The sequence below is a fragment of the Eurosta solidaginis genome, chromosome 4, assembly GCF_040869045.1.
Source record: "Eurosta solidaginis isolate ZX-2024a chromosome 4, ASM4086904v1, whole genome shotgun sequence".
Lineage (NCBI taxonomy): Eukaryota > Metazoa > Arthropoda > Insecta > Diptera > Tephritidae > Eurosta > Eurosta solidaginis.
Genome location: NC_090322.1, coordinates 16,191,620 through 16,212,135, shown reverse-complemented (window position 1 = coordinate 16,212,135; position 20,516 = coordinate 16,191,620). Strand labels below are relative to the sequence as shown.

Here is a 20,516-nt window from a genome sequence, read left to right as displayed (position 1 = left end):
AGTAAGGTTTTTCGCTAAAACAATGGATTTATAAACATAGTTACAAAAAATTTCAACTCACTGTTGTTGTTTTGCCGTAAAAAACAGACCACTAAGATAAGAGGAATGTTACAGTTATGGGTTGATACTCTAGAATATATGAATCCAGCTCGATTGCATCAGCATCATCTGGTTCCAAGCCGACTGCCGCGAGGCTATAATATCCCCTGATATATTTTAGTTAATAATAACTTGGTAACATTAGTAATACATCATGAATACACTGTCAAGAGCTTTTGGGGGATCTTCTGAACAAATTCGTAGGATATATTAGAACGACATATGTTTTACTTCCGAATCTTAACGACAAATTGACAGAGCAGATGGAAGTAGCAATGGATTTTTAGGGATGGAAACACAAAACCGGTTCTTCGATGAAAGCTGCAACTGCAGTTGAAGTCGAGATCAGTTTATTTTAGACGCATTATTGAATTATATTGCTTATCACGGTATAAGTTTTAAGTTTTATTCGATGCCAAAAGTAATATAAGCTCGCACTGGTCTTGTGTATCCCCTTTTGCATTGGCGTTAGGTGATATGCGCAAAAAACCAGTTTCTGTAAGAGCTTTCGTAGCAAGACATTTATTTTCCTGCTCATATTTTTTCAAAGCGGGTAAAAATGTTACCCTCTTCTGTCTTTTTTTATTTACTTCACCTGGTGATTCCACCATGGGAATGTACTTAGCTTTTTGTAGCAATATAGGAGTATAACAAATGTGGGTGAGCAACATCAAAATTTTTGAAACAAGTCTTTTAAAATAGAAGAAAATTTTTTATGTGTTGTCAAGCACTCCGAGTGTATTTGCTCCATGAAAAGGTCTCAGTGAAAACTCATCTGCCTTGCAGGTGCCGTTCAGAGTCGGCATAAAACAAGTCTTGTCCTGCCAAATTGGAAGAAAAAATTTAAAGGAGCACGACGCAAATTGGAAGAGAAGCTCAGCCTAAAATCTCTTCGGAGGTTTTCGCGACTTACATAAATTTTTTTTTACATATTTGGCTATGCTAAACTAGCAAATATTTGGAATGGATGTTTATAGATTGATGTTTATTCTAAATGTTATCGGTAGCATTTGTCTTCACATTATGCATGCGCAGTTCTCTTTTATGGATGATTTCTTAAGATAATATCCCCAAAAATTATTGAAAACAACTTGGAGCGCTTGCCAAATCTTTGGCTAAGAGCAACCCTGTTTGGGGAAATTTTTTGAGTTACTTCTCCCGGTCCTTGCACGTGGAACCTTCGTTATGGCCAGCACACTATCTTGAAGGGCTATCATCATTGGGAATACTACCCCATAACTTTCGGGAAGTGTCCTTATCGCTACTTGAAGAAGCTTAGGATCGATGAGCTTTGCAACAGAATAAACGGCTACCTCGCTTTTCTCTCGCTTTTTTTCTCCTCGCATTATCACCGACTAAATCCTCCGCGACCTTATTTACAACATGGACGTCCCAAATGTCGACCATTTTGAACATCCAGCTCGATGGCACTAAGCTACCGACTGTCCTACACCCCAAAATCTTGGGTGTGACGTTTGATCAGGATTTACATTTTGGTGAGCATGCAGCCGCAATTGTACCGAAAATCCAGAGCCGTAATAAAGTCCTGGAATCTCTTGCTGGCAGTACTTGGGGGAAAAGACAAAGAAACGCTCATTACCAAATACAAAGCAATTGGCCAGCCGATTGCATGCTACGTTCCCTATATGGTGGCTAAGCCAAAAAACTACTCACTGGAAGAAGCTACAGGTCTGCCAAAATACTGCTCTGAGGACCGCCACGGGTTGTCTTCTTATGTCCCCAGAACACCATCCCCATCAGGGAGAGAAATAATATACCACAAACAGGCGTCGGACCTTTATGCCGGGAATTGCCCGGTGAATCCAGTACTAGAAGAGCAGTACCCAAAACTTGCGGAAGAGGAACGTATACTCCCCAGGGAAACGCGAGTCACTCTAGCTCAACTTCGTTCTGGATACTGTAACAGGCTAAACTCTTACCTATCCAGAATCAACCCCGACATACAAAATGTATGCCCCGCTTGCAATGTGTTCCCTCATGACACCAACCATCTCTTTAATTGTAATGTGGAACCAACGCCTCTCAAACCCCTATCCTTATGGTCCACCCCTGTTGTAACAGCAAGTTTCCTTGGACTCCCGTTAGAGGATATTGATGACAATTTGTGATCGATCGCGGCTGTTAGGTGGGGCGAAACGCTGCTACAACAACAACAACAGGGAAGCCGGTACGATGATCTTGAGGGTTAGAAGGATATTTGTCAAATTGTTCATGATGGTGAAAAATGTACCTTAATGGCACTAGTTTCCGGAACGTAAATCCCTCGAAAGATCACCAACATCTGTAACACACTTAAAAATATTTGTGGAGTGTCTTTCAATCTATCAATTAACAATGAAAAGAAACCCTATTTGAATATTCCTAGACTCGTTACTGGTTTGTATATTTTCTGTTGGTTTTTATACAACAGTAGCGTACCAAACCAAAAAGTAAATAAAAAACTAGCAAAGGAATGGTGAAAAAACTAACTTTATAATTAATTTCTTTTATAACTCTTTGCGAAGTAATTTTTCTGCATAATATAAGGGATTAGGATTGCCGCCTCTAGGACGTTAGGCAAAAAAAAAAAAAAAAAAATGGGGTAGCTTATTGAGGTCTTGTTAAAAAGAACGATATTTGGAATGAAATGCCTTTAAGATGGGGCATAAAGGCGTTAGCACTAATCTAAGACATATGAAGGCTTGACACACTAACAGAGGTACACCGCAGAGGCAACTTATTGAAACCAAAAAAAAGGCCAAAATACTTACAAGCATTGTTACCGGGTAGGCGCGTCATTATGAAATTATTAGTCCATACCAATTTACAAAAGGAACAGCAAGAAACGTTATGATTACATTCAAATTTAATTTGTTCTGAAGATGTTTTGTTGCTTTCAGAGTCATTAATTAGTCCTATATATCTGAAGTTTTTATTTTTAACATATTTCGGACTCATATCGGATTCCTAAATTACGGGCGCTTCTAAAATGTTTGATGGGTTATTCTATCACACGAATCGCGTCAGATGTAAAATTGAGCTGCAGCAGTAGCAGCGACAGCAGCATGCAAAATAGAAAAACAAATTTTAAAAGGCAATTCCTTCATTCACCTCGTGGAAAAAGCCAAGCGTAATGAGTGAAATCTGTATTTCCTTAACTTTGTGCAATTAATTATAAAAAATGCATTTAAATAAATACTTTGTGCAGTGCAACAAATGTTGAAAATTGTGAAAAAGACTCGGACATTCAAATTATTGTGTATATATATATAAATTGTAATTGGTCAATAAACGTTAACAAATAATAACGAGCAAAACAGTTTGATCTGGTGGTAAGTGAAATTATTTAAATTTTAATGAAAATTCAAATTTGTTGGTTAATTTATGCTTCAAGTTGTCATATTGACCAGATTTGAATTTTCCTTACGTCTTGTGCGTCTGCAATTTGCGATTACACAACAACATAACGCATTGTGGCCTCCATGTGGACGCAAAAAGCAAAATACAGACATTCCAATTGGGAGTGCGAAGAATATCGCGTAGTTTACCTACATATGGACATACATACGTATAGAATGGAATGCTTGTTGTTTTTTTTTTGCCTTGTTCAATCATCAGGGTGGGGGGTATAATCCACATGGAAGTCAACAACAGCATCTTTATCCCAGCCAGCATTTTTTGAAAAGATTTTGATCAATTAAATATCATACCCCAAGAAGATTAAAAACGTTCAAATTTAAAAGAGTATTCTATTCGAAAATTAATGTATCGTCGGGAGAAAAATGTACCATAAATGTGATTATTCTTAAATAATAATTTATGATTCGAAATTTCGAAACGCTTTTTATTCATATTTGATATCATTGTAAAATTGAGCTTTAATTGTTTTAGAGTAATATTTGACTCGTTTTCACAGTCATTTTCTGATCATATTCGTGAACGTATTTCAGTCGTTTTGCTTGAGATTTTTGAATCATTTTTGAATGCGATTATGATGCATTTATTCTTCATATCTCATTCAAAATAAGATACTACATAATTATCTTATTTCATCAGAGGAAGAAAGCATGCGGAATAGAGCTATTTCATTTCATTTCATTTATTTATTACAAAATAACAAAAAACAAACTTGACCGATATACACCTGCGACTACAACATCCAGAATCAGCTATGCTCGTCATGCGATACGGTACGGGATGTTGAAGACATATCCAGGTACATATGTCAAGAGAGTTTCACTTACCTGGGGTTCAAATTGCACACAACCTTTGTATTGTCTAACTATTATGTATTTTCTGGGAAGCCGAAGGTGGAGAAATGGTTGGGGAAATCTTCGGGCACGAGCAGCATTTGCATTGTCTTGAAGAATGTCTTAATAATAAAAATTTTATATATGTACATATTTTTTCTGAACTTCATGATGGAAAAAATGTGTGTATGTGAAAAAAGTAAGATTTTCAATGAAAAGTCAAATTTTAACAAGTATTAAACTCATTATTCAGTCAACAAATATAGTCAGAAAAGATTCAGAAAGCTGAACTAAAAATTATTATAAATTTTTGATCACCTAAAGTAAACACATTTTATACCAAAATGTGATTGAAAAACTATATTCAGTTTTTGATCATCAAAAGTAAGTATTTTTGATTATTTTTTTGTTGGTTTTTATGAAATATTAAAACTTAATAATCAAAGGACTTAAAAATGATTCCAAAAAGTGATTGAAAAATGCTTTTCAGTTGATCATCAAAAGTATTCATATTTTATTATTTCTTTTGTTCAATTGTATGATAATTCATTATTTAGTCAGAAAGAGTAATCAAATTGTATTTATATGTAGGGAAATTGAAAATTTAATCATCTAAATGCTGAGTGGGATGTTACAAATATTTTACATATGTATGTATGTATATGTATGTATAACTGTGTTCGAAATAATAGCAGTGGCCTATACATATTTTAGTCATAGTTTTTATATACCCACCTGTACTTGTACATAGGCTATTTATTTAGATCGAGGGATTTGTCTGATCGCTACGATCAGACTTAGGTGGAGGGCAGTGTGACGAATATTAGCAACACTAAGTCATACTATCATCTCTAAGCCGATACTAAGCAGTCACTTGTATCTACATAAACAAATCAATCATTCACCCTTATCGCGAAGTTCACGCGGAAAAGTGTTCGCCTTCACTTCTTTTGTTCGGGTGAACTTTTTCCGCCTATCGCCAATTTCGGGCGAACAAAAGTTCACTTCGAAACAGCTGATGCTCTATTGCGAATTGGCAGTGAACAAATATTTTACTTATAATTGTGTTAATTTTGTAACCAAGCATAAATTTCCCTAAAATACAACAAAAATAGAAATAAATAAAGAATGTATAAAATAATGTTTAGTATTGCACTTAGGTTGGTATTGATTGAGCGTGAGGAGAATATACATAAAGTGAAAGCGGTTCGGAGGCAATTAAGGGAAAGTTCTAACCCTTTGGAGCTAAATGACTCACTGTAAGCTAAAAATTACTATTTTCAGCATTTTTGAATAACAAGTTAATTTTTTTCAATTAGTTTTCGCCAATATTACAGGCTAAACAAGTCGGCATTCTAATATTTGATAGTTATTCTTACCACTCTTTGCCACAATTGAAGCAAAAATTTGGAGTTCCACTAACGACCCGATTATCAGCGTTACCGGTAAAATAGTACCCAGAACATTATGTAACCGAATATCGTTACCAGTTCTTTTATCCGCGATTCTGGCCAAAGTGGTAACGCTGTCATCACCGAAAAACTCACCAGTGCCTGTGGAGAAATTTGAAAGGTAGTTTTCTTCGCTTTCACGGTTGCCACTTTGGACCATTTGGACCAAAAATGGTCCCTTTCAACCCCGCTTGGTCCGCTGGTCCCTTTTCTTCAATTTTGGTCCTCTTAGGCAGTAGCCACGATTGGTACTTTTCTTTCTTTTCATTCAGGTAAAAATTCACAATATTGCCCAAAAATTCGCCGCACTTTTGTTAGCCCCCATATAATTTTGAATTTACTTCAATGGAACTCTCACCATAAAAAATTACTCAGTCAATAAAATGTACCAGAACAATAACATTTCACCTAAGATATAATTTATGCCAGGCATTAAAAATAAAAGTGTTGGCAAACACATTGTCGTTAATTGTTGATGAAATAACCGACTAATCAAAAAAAAATTCTTTTTTTATAATAATATTAATAACGGCTAGATATTTCGATCGGTTGTACAACACTATGTAAAATATATGAAAATAAAAATTGCTTCTCGCCTAGCAGCTTATAGCGAGGACTCTGCCGTGAGCCCAACACTTTCAAAACTTATACAAAGAAATTCTATGCATTACTTCTCGTTTGGCACGTTGATATTTAAATCTCTCTCACCCAGCACCCAGCGGGTTAGGGGGTCAGAATATACCCGCGGTAGATATATCTGTCGTAAGAGGCGACTAAAATACAAGATTCAAGGAGCTGTGTAGCGCAACCCTTCTGGTTGCCAGCGCAATATACAGCTTCTCCAAACCCAATTGTCAACCTCACCTATCCGCGGCGAATCCTGTTTCACGACAGACGAGGCTCTGGCGACCCAAGCTCCTCATGGAATTTAGGGGTGGGGAGGGAGGGATGATGGTCTGAAGGTTTAATGTGGCCATATAAATCGTTCCCGAGATGGTCGGGCTAACTCCTTAATGGTGCTGTGTTACCGGAGCGTACCGGATCTGTATCTGGCAAAGAACAGTCACATCGATAACACTCCCAAAAGCCTTCGGGAGCAACCTTATCACTACAACAACAGTTCAAGGAATTCCAGGACTATTGTGGTGTTAAGCCACGCAAGGTAATTGAAAACTAAGTATCTTGGCACAAGAAATAATTTAACTCGAAGACAGATGGAAGAGATTTGATTTCGGAAGAAATGTTTTGTATAAAATTATTCCCGGAGGTGCTAGCAGAACCCCTGAGGTCTGGGATCAAAACTCACACTTACTGAATCTAGGCTCTGATATGAAGTTTAAACGTTAAGGGAAAAAGTATGCATCTATAAAAATAGCACTAACAAAATTGCCTAGTTTCATTTACGATTTACTGAGTTTTCCACATACATAGTTCGGCAACACCAGAACGCAAATTTTGAACCGTTTCTTACTAAAACCTAACTATACATTTTATTTCATTGCAATCAACAACATAATGCTAGAACCAAGAGCTTTGTGACCAAAACTAGGTTCAAAATGTTTGGTTGGTGAAAGACATAGACTTATCCTATGTCAAAATATAGTACCATTTTTGGTTCCATGCACATATATTTGTTTGTTCACCTTGAATTAAAGGAAAGTCTTCACTATGTTTAGTAAAATTTTATATGGAAACATCCTAAAATTTTGTATTTTATACTAATAAAATAAAACAAAAATTTGGTCCTTTTTTTCGATGAATTTTGGTCCCAAATGAAAACATGGTGTGGCAACCGTGTTCGCTTTACAGAAAATGTCTCGCTTGTAGATACGAGGTTAACGAATAAACGGGACGATGTGTATATGCATATTATGCATCATAAGTTTCTACATATGTATATTGTAATTTATTCTGTGAAAGTACATAATGTAAACAAATATGTATAGCAAGAGGCAACACTTTTTTACTATTATCTTTACTTATTTTAGTTTACAATTCTTTATTTTTCAGTTTTGCCTTTTTCTATACAACAGCTGTTGTGTGGTTATTTCGATGTAACCACCTACCTTTGTGGGTAAAAAATTATCCGGATACTTTCGCTGGTAGAATACCAAAAGGGTGTAAAAGTTGCCACATGATTTCGTTACCGTGGTGAAGAATATTGTTACCACACTAGAATCGGAGCGTAATTGTAAAATTGTGTACATGTCTTCGTTTTTTCGCATAGGGAAAAGGCGTCGGAAAGGACCATGAAGTGGGTCAGCCAATCTTGTTTCAGTGATGTGCTCAACATTTTGGAACCGTTGCTTTGTCTACAATGGATAACTTGGCCAACTGATACGTTGTCATAAAAAATAGAATTTACAGCAATACAAGAATTTCACTTCTTCCACTCAGCTTCCGATTGTGCATTATTTATTGATTTATTTCTAATAATAAAATATAATAGAGTATCAAATTTCAAAACAAAAAATTACTTAAATTTTGTTTTCCTCTCGTTCGCCTGTAAAATATAAGTGAACAAATTTGGGTATTCATTTCGCCCGAACAAAGAGCTGCCGATAAGGTGAAATCTTTTTCGAACACGAAACATTTTTTCGCCATCCTCTGCGATAGGGTGAACAAAAACTGAATATTTTCGGGTGAAAATAAAACTCGCGATAAGGGTGATTATGTCTACACATATGTACATAAAAGAAGCGGAGAGATATTGCGCTAAAAAAACGCAGTGCGGTTTTATTAGGTTGGCATGTAAGCAAATCAGTTTGTTTTGAACACGCTATCAGTTGCGAGGTGAAGTTAATTGTGAAGTACTTTCAAAGCAGTCTAATAAAGACCATATTGTAAAACAGAAAATTGGAGTGTTTTATTCAACAGTTTAGCGATACGGACGTAAGCAGAAGGTTGCAAATAAGCGGAATTTCCATAAATTCGTTACAGTATATATTTCAGCAACCAAAAAATTACTGCTGAAAAACACCCCCACTGACAATCTGGTAATGATAGCTGAGAAAACTGAGAATGAGAATGTTCTCTCTTTACGATTGTGGGAGACTGAGAGAAAAATTAAAACAACGTACGTCTCACAGACATACGTTATCTCACTAGGGTTAAACCATATATGTATGTAATACTCCTATATTGCTACAAAAGGCTAGGTACATTGCCAAACATCAGAGTGCCGATATATTGCTGTTTAAACGTTATTGTTTTTGTATTCAATAATCGAATGTACCTAAATTTTATTTTTTTTGTCACACTTATGCTGTTACAATTTCAAAAAATTTATATGCTGTCGTGTTTTGATTTCCAATTCAAAACTCATTGCGAGCATTTTCTATTAGCAATATAGGAGTATTACATATGTAAATGGGTTAAACGAAAATTTGTTCGGAATAGAACCATATATATATGAATTATTGCGAAGCCTTGTAACACTATTAAGCACACAAAACAAACAACAACAGCATTTCAAGTGTACAGCTGGGTATGTAATGTTCGGTTTCACCCGAACTTAGACTTCCTTACTTGGTGTTACAGATTTTGTTATTTAGCGACAATGTGTTATATGTCATTTATTTTTTATATACGCCAAATAAGTGTCATATAATAAGAGTTCATTAGAGTTATAATGACGCTGGAAAGGGTTCCAGAAGAGGCTAAATATGAGCTGTTCAAAATTTTTTTAAGATTCATATCGGGGCCTTATTTAGGCTTATATAATATTTTAGAATAGGCTCATATAGTACGACCGTCGCAAGAAGGTCATTCATTTCGGTCTGCCAAATGAGCTTATAACGATTGTAAACGCATCGATTTAGATGTATTTTATGGCTCCTTTTTGACTTAAAAATGTTTGCTGGGCAAATTGAAATTTTTGCAATGGCATGCATTATTGGGTAAATTTTTTTGGAGAACGCTGGATTATAGATAAAAACTAATTCAACCGATAGCAATGGATAACTACCTATCAATTTAGGACAAATCGGGCTCATTTTCGATTAAATTTGTGTGTTTCTTTCCCATATTTTCTAAAAGATAATTTATACCCCTCTTTCAGGTAAATATTTGGGTATTTACCCATTCTTACCATATATGTATAACCAATTTACCGGGTATTTACTATCTGGGCATTTACCCCTTTCCCATCTCTAACTATGACTAAGAAAGCGTTGAAATAAAAAAAAATATTTCACTTGAAAAAGCAGCTTGTGCATATTTTCCAAACTATAATAAATCGCAGCCGAAAGCTTCGCTTTAAGCAGGAGTCATTGGTGCCGTATGTCGTATCGCTGTAGTCGTATCCCTAACGTAATCAGCTGTTTGTCGTTACGACGGAAACCAAAAACCAATTGGCTGGCTACGGTACGGTTACGACCTTAGCGGCACCAATAATCGATTGCGTTGATTCCCATAAGGTTGGTCGAATCAGCTGTTATAAGGTTACCGATACGGTTTATAGGTATAAAGCACCAATGTCTGAACTTTAATATTAGTCTTTGTTCTAAATTTGTCGCATCCGCAATCTAAGTTCTATTTTAAGCGAGAGACAAATTACGTTATCGAAAATATCTTGCATAAAAGGACTTCAAATGAAAATTTTGTGCTCGGAGTTGTATAGTAGAATTTTTTGTAGCAGACCTTAACCATCTAAACTACTTAATATTTGTGTGTATATTAGTTCTTAACTTAGTACTTAAGCGTATCAAGCAAAATGATCATATTGACCGCCGTCGCTAACCCGCGGCCAGTTGTGACCAAACCATACATCTACTCGCTTAAACAGATTGATGCAAAGCGGGGGTTGTTCAATGCTAGAATGTACCCAAAATAAAGTACGTACTGCAGATCTCTGATTGGCACGATGAAAGACGCCAGCGCAGCAAAATATCCGAGCCTACTGCCTAGGGCACAAATAAAGTAATTCAAATCCAACTATCTAATTGAAAGCCCAGAATATTACTTTTAGACCAAGAAAGTCTAAGAACTAATAGACTTACAAGACAAATCTTATTTTTAATCCAAAATTAGTTTGATTTTAAAACTTTAAAATGTTATACTTGCAGGTTAGAGTGAAGTAGGTATAACAAGTAAGGAAGGTTAAGTTCGGGTGTAACCGAACATTACATACTCAGTTGAGAGCTATGGTGACAACATAAGGGAAAATAACCATGTAGGAAAATGAACCGAGGGAAACCCTGTAATGTGTTTGTATGACATGTGTATCAAATGAAAGGCATTAAAGAGTATTTTATGAGGGAGTGGGCCATAGTTCTATAGGTGGACGCCATTTAGGGATATAGCCATAAAGGTGGATCAGGGTTGACTCTAGAATGCGTTTGTACGATATGGGTATCAAACGAAAGGAGTTAATGAGTATTTTAAAAGGAAGTAGTCCTTGGTCCCATAGGTGGACGCCGTTTCGAGATATCGCCATAAAGGTGGGCCAGGGGTGACTCTAGAATTCGTTTGTGCAATATGGGTATCAAACGAAAGGAGTTAATGAGTATTTTAAAAGGGAGTGGGCCTTAGTTCTATAGGTGGACGCCGTTTCGAAATATCGCCATAAAGGTGGACCAGGGGTGACTCTAGAATGTGTTTGTACGATATGGGTATCAAATTAAAGGTATTAATGAGGGTTTTAAAAGGGAGTGGTGGTTGTTGTATAGGTGGTCGCATTTTCGAAATATCGCCATAAAGGTGGACCAGGGGTGACTCTAGAATTTGTTTGTACAATATGGGTATCAAAAGAAAGGTGTTAATGAGTATTTTAAAAGGGAGTAATCCTTAGTTCCATAGGTGGACGCCGTTTCGAGATATCGCCATAAAGGTGGGCCAGGGGTGACTCTAGAATTCGTTTGTGCAATATGGGTATCAAACGAAAGGAGTTAATGAGTATTTTAAAAGGGAGTGGGCCTTAGTTCTATAGGTGGATGCCTTTTCGAGATATCGCCATAAAGGTGGACCAGGGGTGACTAGAATGAGTTTGTACGATATGGGTATCAAATTAAAGGTATTAATGAGATTTTTAAAAGGGAGTGGTGGTAGTTGTATATGTGAAGGCGTTTTCCAGATATCGACCAAAATGTGGACCAGGGTGACTCAGAACATCATCTGTTGGATACCGCTAATTTATTTATATAGGTAGTACCTGCCAAGATTTTAAGGGTTTTTTATTTCGCCCTGCAGAACTTTTTCATTTTCTTCTACTTAATATGGTAGGTGTCACAACCATTTTATAAAGTTTTTTCTAAAGTTATATTTCGCTTCAATAAAACAATCCAATTACCTTACCATGTTTTATCCCTTTTTTCGTATTTGGTATAGAATTATGGCATTTTTTCATTTTTCGTAATTTTCGATATCGAAAAAGTGGGCGTGGTCATAGTCGGATTTCGTTCATTTTTCATACCAAGATAAAGTGAGTTCAAGTAAGCACGTGAACTAAGTTCAATAAAGATATGTAGAATTTTGCTCAAGTTATGGTGTTAACGGCCATGCGGAAGGACAGACGGACGACTGTGTTTAAAAACTGGGCGTGGCATCAACCGATTTCGCCCATTTTCACAGAAAAGAGTTAACGTCATAAAATTTATGCTCCTACCAAATTTCAAAAGGATTGGTTAATTTTTGTTCAACTTATGGCGTTAAAAGTATCCTAGACAAATTAAATGAAAAAGGGCGGAGCCACGCCCATTTTGAAATTTTCTTTTATTTTTGTATTTTGTTGCACTATATCATTACTGGAGTTGAATGTTGACATAATTTACTTATATACTGTAAAGATATTAAATTTTTTGTTAAAATTTTACTTAAAAATTTTTTTTTTTTAAAGTGGGCGTGGTCCTTCTCCGATTTTGCTAATTTTTATTAAGCGTACATACAGTAATAGGAGTAACGGTCCTGCCAAATTTCATCATGATATCTTCAACGACTGCCAAATTACAGCTTGCAAAAGATTTAAATTACCTTCTTTTAAAAGTGGGCGGTGCCACGCCCATTGTCCAAAATTTTACTAATTTTCTAATCTGCGTCATAGGTTCAACTCATCTACCAAGTTTCGTCGATTTATCTGTCTTTTGTAATGAATTATCGCAATTTTTCGGGTTTTCGAAATTTTCGATAGCGAAAAAGTGGGCGTGGTTATAGTCCGATATCGTTCATTTTAAATAGCGATCTGAGATGAGTGCTCAGGAACCTACATACCAAATTTCATCAAGATACCTCAAAATTTACTCAAGTTATCGTGTTAACGGACGGACGGACGGACATGGCTCAATCAAATTTTTTTTCGATCCTGATTATTTTGATATATGGAAGTCTATATCTATCTCGATTCCTTTATATATGTACAACCAACCGTTATCCAATCAAACTTAATATACTCTGTGAGCTCTGCTCAACTGAGTATGAAAAGTAGAATAAATTTCGATTAAGTACAAGGAAGGTTGTTTAAAATATATTCCAATATTTTTAACTGTGTTTATAAGTAGTGTATTTTAGCTTTCTTATAATTTAGTGTTCGTGACATTCCTGCTTAAATGTATCATTTATCTCACTAAGCTTCGGTTGCGACGTTTTATAATCACCCTTATTGTAATTGTCGTCGTCGTCACTGAAACTGTCACTTAAGTCTAGGCAGACGTAGATATGGAGGAAGCCCCTTTATACTTCGAAATTCTCTCTTGAACTAATGCCGTTTTCGTTCTACTTGTACGCACAGTAACTATCCGGTTTGGGGCATGGTGAATAAAGAGATATCAGCTGATTGGTAAAACTAAGAGTCAAAGTGGTGGTAGCGGGATAAGCTGACGGATGGACGGACGAACATTTTTGAACTGAATTTTTTTATTTTGGTCACCGTCTAAGACCTTAACTTAAAATACATTTTGCCGAGCCATTCGAGTCCAAGCTAAGTTTTGGTTAAGATGATTTCTCGTGCAGTTTTATTTACCTGATTCTGGAAGAAATACTTTAAGCAGCACATTCAAACCGTCCTGATATATTGTGAGGAGACAGTAAGTGGTCTAGTGATGAAATGAACGCGAAAGAACGCTGTGGAGGAAGGGAATTGATTACTTACCCCAAGTACTTGTAATAGCGAATGAACGATAAAGTAATTGTTACTACCTAGGTCTGACTACAGCCCCCACTTCCATTCTCTTCCACCTCAATTTTCTTATATATGGAATCTCTATGCCAAATATCGAATTTCTGCTTCATCTGACCGACCAATTTCAATATTTTTGTTTGTATAAAATTCGTAGAGAAAATAACGCGGAAAATAACTCTAGCTAAACTTCGTTCTGGATACTGTAACAGGTTAAACTCTTACATATCCAGAATCAACCCCGACATACAAAATGTATGCCCTGCTTGCAATGTGTCCCCACATGACACCAACCATCTCGTAACACCTCTCTCATTCATCCACTCCTGTTGAAACAGCAAGTCTGCTTGTACTCCCGTTAGAGGATATTGATGACAATTTGTGATCGGTAACACCTATTGGATGGGGCGAAGCACTGCTACAACAACAACAACAGTAAATAACGCAATTTTTAAAATCACATTCATTTGTATGTAGACGTTCTAATGCCCAACAATTTTCCTTCTTGCGATGTTACTACCCTCCCAGTAAACAGAGGCATTTGTCTTATTACAGCATCTGCAAAATAAATATTGTTATCTATTTGCCTCTACCTCTTCTTCAATTCTTCTTTTTTTCTCATGATCTATTCATACATGTGGGAACAAGTCAAGACTTTAAGATTAACGTTTTGTTCCACAACCTAAAACATTTGTATGCGTCACAAATTTATTGCACAACACCAAAAATTAAATCGAACCATAAATAAGTTTTTATTAATAGATAATCAAAAATGAATATTGTTTATACGATTGCACTTCGATTACGCTCTACCTTAGCATAAATTCAATATGCTTTGACGTGAGGTGGTGAAGATGGGGTGATTATCCACTTATATAACAGCACATTAACAATTCTTCACTTTCTGTATAAACTTTCGAACTTTTTCATTAGTTATATTTGTATATACAACTGGTACTACGGGGGTTTCAATAAACCAGAAAAATGATACCACCCCACAAAGTTCTTCATCCACAACGCCTGGTGCTCCAAAATCACCTTTAACTGCATCACATCCAGAAAGTCCAGCACACATCATTGATTCTGTTAAAGTTATTCCTCGCTGCTCGTAATAATTATTGGCACATTCTTGTGTATCTACTATGTACACGACCTTAGTTAGGAGTTCAGGTACATAATCCCTATCGAATGCATTTGTTGAACCCCATCCACTAATAAACATTTGTTTGTCTGGTTTTAATTCACTCGTGCAAATATCAATGGGCTTTACTTGAGGAGTCTCCGTGAAAGATTTACTCACTTTAATACCACCTATATCCATATGATATCTGTTTTCTTTGGGTTTATACTCTTTTGGAAAAATTGTCTTCTTCACACTTTGAGTTTGTCCAGTTTCGGTAACTATATTGGTTACACCTGCTTTAACTTCGAGATATTTTGCTTTTCTGTCTCTCAGGCAAGTCGCAGATGTGATCACTTTGTCCATACTAATTAATGAACCAGCGCATTCATAGTTTTTATTATAATATATTGACACCATGTGTGGGGTAGCCTCTATCCTCGACAATGCGCCACCAATAACGCGAAACTGCGAATTTGCGGAGCCCAAAATGCAGCTATGCACAGCAACAAGGAGCGTGAAATAGTTGTGTAGGTTCATTATAATTTGTCACTCTTACTGCCGATTGTTAGGTATAAATTAACTGACGAGAACTCTTTTTGGCTATATTTAAAGAAATATAGCTTGAGGAAATTTTTTAAAATTTCAAACAGTTTTTGTTCTACCAAAATAACAAATTCAACTCCAGCTAAATGAAATTACCGCGACTTTGACAAAATATTTACTTATTCTTTTTCGAAAGAAAATTATCTTGTTATTGTTTGTTTTATTTATGTATGGCACAATTGAACTGTGGTATTAGATAATATCGTGACCGTATTTTTTTTTTAATGATTAAATACGGAAAAGTACACAGACTTCTCTCATTAATTTCTTTTTGTTTCCAAATTGATAATCGCTATTACTTTAAACGAGTAAAAATTGTTTGTATTTCCGGAACGATCTTGGAAAGAGCTTAACCCATTTGAATGAAATTTCGTACATAGATAGTGTATCACATTCTTACAAGGTTGCCACCTATTTGGAAAAAAAATTACATGAGATATTAGTGTTGACAATTACGGTTGCCACCTCACCTTATTATTTATATCTCTGTATATCCACTACTATTGCGGAAACGACTGAAATTTTTATTGAACTTTGGTACATCGATAGTGTGTCACATACTGAGACTTTCTATCTAAGTATTGCTACAAAATGAAGAACTGACACACCCTCAGCGGGTTAGGGGGCTTAAAATATACCTGCGGCAGGTATGCCTATCGTAAGAAGCGACTAAAGTACCAAATTGAGTCAAGGGGTTGTTTAGCGTAACCATTTCGAGGGGTTGCCAGCGCAATATATAGCTTCTCCAAACCTTACCTACCTGTGGCCAATCCTGTTTCTTTAACAGCCGAAGCTCTGGTGACCCCAAGTTCCTCATGTATGATCTTGTGGGCAAAGGAAAATACTTTTTTCAGTCCACTGAAGTTGAGCTTAAGCGTCCGATTTGGCAACGTTAAACTCTATTTAACTTCTTACTTAATTACGTTCGTTCGCAATGGCGTCGAATATCCCCAACAAACATTTGGGCTTGAGTACCATTCGAGCTTATGTTGATAACTGGCATACTTCTAAGATTCCGGCGTTGTTTCTAAGCAGCTTAATTTAAAACCTAGCGATGACAGAAGTCAAAAGAAAGGGGCCGCTAAGGAAGCCCTCTACAATAGCCAAGTGTATGGTTAGGTTAGGTTAGGTTAGGTTGAACTGGTCGGTCCATAAGGACCTCACATAGACTGATTGAGTCCGTAGTGTTACCAGAAGTTTGTTTTAACGACCAAACTGAAAAACCCTATCAAAAACCAGGACCTATGTTATAAAATAATTCCGTCCTCTTGGCAAATACTAGAAGCTTCCTAGGACTTAAGCCACTTGCTGCTTCTAGATCTGACAGCTGTATCACTCCTAATAGCTGGAGTCTAAGCCTGGCAAGTGCAGGGCACGAGCACAGAACGTGCTCGATCGTTTCGTCCTCCAACCCGCCCTTCCTACATCTGCTATCACTGACCAAGCCTAATTTAAAGACATGTGACGCCAGAAGGCAGTGTCCAGTCAGAATACCCGTCATGAGTCTACAGTCCTCTCTTTTTAATGATAGAAGCAACTTTGTTAGTCTAAGGTTGTAAGACCTACACATAATCTTCGACACTTTACAGTCCCGCGCTTGACCCCACGCCTTTCCCGCTTGGTCGATCATGTGCACCTCTCGCCTTCGCTAAATTCGCCCAGTCTAATTGGGACGTCTACGGAGCAAGCTTCAAGGGATGCGCCCTTTTTCTAGTTCATCCGCTTTTTCATTCCCATCTATTCCCATATGCCCTGGGACCCAATATAGATGTATGCTTCTCCCTGTCCCGATTCTCTCCAGAGACTGCTTACACTCTAACACGCATTTAGATGCTGTGCTATGCGAGATTATTGCCTTAATTACTGCTTGACTGTCAATATAAAAGTTAACACAGTTGCAGCTTAAGCTATTCTCTTCCAGGGTTTCTACTGCTTTGGTTACGGTTAATATTTGCGCTTGGAAAACGCTACATTAATCCGGCAGCCTGTAGGATCTGCTTATTTCCGGATCAGCACAATATACCACAGACCCTACTCCTTCCACTACTTTGGAACCATCTGTGTATACATGTATCGCCTCGTCCGCCATTTGCGCACCCTTGCGCCAACCGCCCACCTATATTGTGGCCTTAAGATCTCCCTCGAAGCGCAGATAGGGAATCAGGTAGTCTGTTCGTCTTGTGATTGATGACGCTGTACTACTATGGCCATATGGTCGGTGCTCAAGCTGCCCCGAGGCACCGAGCCTGGTTGGGGTTATTAATGCTTTGTTCTTTGCTACCAGGTCTACAGGTGGAATTTGCAGAATGGCATACAGGGCATCCGTCAGGGTTGTTTTCAGGGCTACCGTAATGCTAAGCATCGATAGTCTGCATACCCCCTCTAATTTTTTGAGGTATGTTGTTTCTTGTGTGGCTTTCCACCAAACAAGAACTCCACGTACACCCCAGCATTCTTTTACATGCATAGAGTGCCGTTGCGGCCTTCTTGACCCCCTCCTCCACGTTGAGCTTCCATGACAGCTTACTGTCTAGGATGATTCCTAGATATTTTGTGCAAGGTTTCTCCTGTAAGGTCACCCCTTCTAACTTAGGCCTGGTCCAATTTGGGACCTTGTATCTCTTTGTAAACAAGACCATATCCGTCTTCTCCGCATTGACTTTCAACCCGACATTAGATGCCCAAGTATGAATATCCCGAAGCGCCCGATCCATCAAAGAACTAATTGTTGGAAGGCACTCTCCACTTATGACAATTGCAACGTCATCTGCGTAAGCCGTAAACTTTACGGGTCCCTCATCGAATCGCCTGAGCAGTTGGTTGATGACCATCGTCCACAGCAGAGGCGATAGCACCCCTCCCTGCGGCGTGCCCCTGTCCACTGATTTCGTGGCCTCGTACAATCCCCATTGTGATGTAATCTTCCTACAATTTAACATGCAGCCGATCCATCTGACTAAGTCAGGATGTACTTTTATGTAATTAAGACCATCCATAATCGCCCATTTTGCAACATTATTGAAAGCCCCGGCAATGTTCAAGAAGACTTATAGACCATACTCCTTATATTCCAGGGATTTCTCTATGCTTATTACCACCCTATTCAATGCGGTGTCTACCGACTTGCCTTTGGTGTAGGCATGCTGTGTTGTGGAGAGCAGCTTTTCACTTTATGTACACATCTATCAGCCTCTCAAATGTTTTGAGCAGAAGTGATGTTAAGCTAATGGGTCTATAGTCTTTGGGATACACGTGACCGATCTTCCCCGCCTTTGGTAGGAAAGCTACACGAGCAGTTCTCCAAGAGTGCGGTACATGATTCAGCCGCATGCACCCATCGAATATTATTTTAAGCCATTCCACGACCGCCATACTTGAAACTTGTAGCATAGCCGGGAATATACCGTCTGGGCCCGGCGATTTAAACTTAGAAAACGTTTTCACTGCCCATTCTATCTTGGTATCGGTCACCAAGCCCGGCACTACTAGCTCCGTGATCGAAGTGTGAGTGATCTCTGCTGGCTCTTCTAAACCATATCCCGATGGGAAATGTGTGTCGAGAAGCACCTCAAGGGATTCCTCACTATTACGTGACCATTCCCCGTTCTCTTTCTTTATTAGTCCCTGGACTATGTTTCCCTTTGCTAGGACTTTTTTCAACCGTGCTGTTTCGCTAGAGCACTCTATATCCGTACAGAAGCTTTTCCATGAGTTTCTCTTCGCCCTGGTAATTTCACGCTTGTAGATCGTCAGTAGATCCCTGTACTCGTCCCGACACGCTTCGCATTCCGCAGTCTATGCGAGCTTAAACATTGTATGGTATTGGCTTAAGATTAGATCTTAAGCAACAATCCTACAAAGCCCTCATATAACAATCCGCTGTCTTCGTACTGTAATGACTATGTTTGCGACAACCTGATACGACACCTAACACGTAAAACCACACCAGTGGTGTACCAACAACTCTTCAAGGAACCGCCTTCAGGTTTTTCAAACGAACAATGACACGAAAGAGAATCGACACACATTACCCCTTTGTCGATTTTAAAGCCGCCTTCGACAGCACGAAAAGGAGCTACCTATATGCCGTCTGAATTTGCTTTTCCCGCAAAACTTATACGGCTGTGCAAAATGACGTTGAGCAATATCATTCGCTCTGTCAGAATTGGGAATGACCTCTCCGAGCTCCAACTAAACGAGGTTTCAGACAGCGGGACCCCCTATCGTGCAATTTCTTTAGTTTGACGCTCGATATTATACTAGCTGCAGAATTTAACCGCTCTGGGAAAATAGTCTATAAAAACGTGCAACTACTGGCGAATGCTGACGACATTGATATCATCAGCCTGAACGCCCGCGCCGTAAGTTTTGCTTAATTCAAACTGGAAAAAGAAGCAGCAAAGAAGGCTTTAATGGTGCATGAGGACAAAAGGAAGTGCCTGCTCTCGTCGAGCAAAGAGCCAGCGCATATGCGCCACGCTGCTGTTAACAGCAATAATTTCGAAATTGTAAAAGACTTCGTTTATTTGGGAGTCAGCATTAATACTAGCAACAACATCAGTTCTGAAATCCAGCGAAGAATCAATCTTGCCAATAAATGCTACTTTCGACGAGTGCCGTAAAAGATTTAACGATGAGCTGTACGAGCGGGGTGGACCATAAGGGAAGGGATGTTGAGGCGTTGGTTCCACAATACAATTGAAGAGATGGTTGGTGTCATGTGGGGACATATTGCAAGCAGGACATACATTTTGTATGTCGCGGTTGATTCTGGATAGATAAGAGTTCACCTGTTACAGTTCCCAGATCGAAGTTGAGCTATAGTGACACGCGTTCCTCCTCTCCTAGTTCTGGGTATTTTTCTTTAAGTACTTGATTCG

At 37.9% G+C, this 20,516-nt stretch overlaps 1 protein-coding gene across 1 annotated transcript in view; it reads left to right on the top strand.

Annotated features, from left to right (window-relative positions):
• Nucleotides 1–3,129: 3,129 nt before the first annotated feature.
• Nucleotides 3,130–20,516, top strand: part of CHES-1-like (Checkpoint suppressor 1-like) — a 139,075-nt gene continuing 121,688 nt past the window's right edge. The window contains exon 1 of the mRNA XM_067780363.1: nt 3,130–3,431. The gene's annotated coding sequence lies outside the window, so the exon portion shown is untranslated. The remainder of the gene's footprint in view (nt 3,432–20,516) is intronic.